Below are 946 nucleotides of genomic sequence, written 5' to 3'. Positions count from 1 at the left end.
TGTATGTATGTATGTATGTATGTATGTATGTATGTATGTATGTATGTATGTATGTATGTATGTATGTATGTATGTATGTATGTATGTATGTATGTATGTATGTATGTATGTATGCATGTATGTATGTATGCATGTATGTATGTATGTATGTATGTATGTATTTAATTTGTTGAGGAGTCCAGATGGTCTTGTTACCCTTCCCGGCCTTGCTGACTGTCCTTGTATATCTCGAATCCGCTATACAACAATGCTGACTTTTGAACCGTTTTTAGCCACAGAACAAACATATCCCACTCACGGTCAACCACACAGCGATTTTATTGGCCAGGTTTCACAGCAACCCCTAGCAACCGCAGGACTTGGCTCCGCAGTGACAGGGTGAATTATCACTCGGATATTGCACTGAATGGCAGCACGAGTTCAACGCAATCAGCAGGGCATATTCCCGGGACCGCGGCGTGTTTGCTGTCTGCAGCCAAGGAAAAGAAATCGCTATTTGTTCACCTAGGACCGGTTTTATTTATTATTTCAAAATTTTGCAAAAAAAGAAAGAAAAAAGTAATTTGTATGTGTGCGTGCGTGCGTGCGTGCGTGCGTGCGTGCGTGCATGTATGCTTCTGTTGTTTTGCAATGTAACTGGAAATCTTGGAAAATTGTCAAAATAGGCAAATTAGGAAATCAATGAGAAATCTCCAGGTGTAATACATTGACACAGTAGGGCCTACTGTACTGTGTACCCGTGTGTTTGCTGTTTGTTCTAAGTATAAAAGCAGTACAGTATATACACACAGTGCAAGCATGTCCACGATTTCATAACGGAACATGAGAAATGTCCATTTTATTAAAGGCCATGTCCACTTTCTCCACTGTAATCTAAAAGCACATTGGTAGGAATGAAGCCTTATTCTCAACAAGCGGGATAAAATACAGACTGGCCGTGCTGAAA

Source organism: Polyodon spathula, chromosome 9, assembly GCF_017654505.1.
Source record: "Polyodon spathula isolate WHYD16114869_AA chromosome 9, ASM1765450v1, whole genome shotgun sequence".
In the NCBI taxonomy this organism is placed as follows: domain Eukaryota; kingdom Metazoa; phylum Chordata; class Actinopteri; order Acipenseriformes; family Polyodontidae; genus Polyodon; species Polyodon spathula.
The sequence above is the reverse complement of the archived record's forward strand: the minus strand, read 5'-3'. Positions refer to the sequence as shown.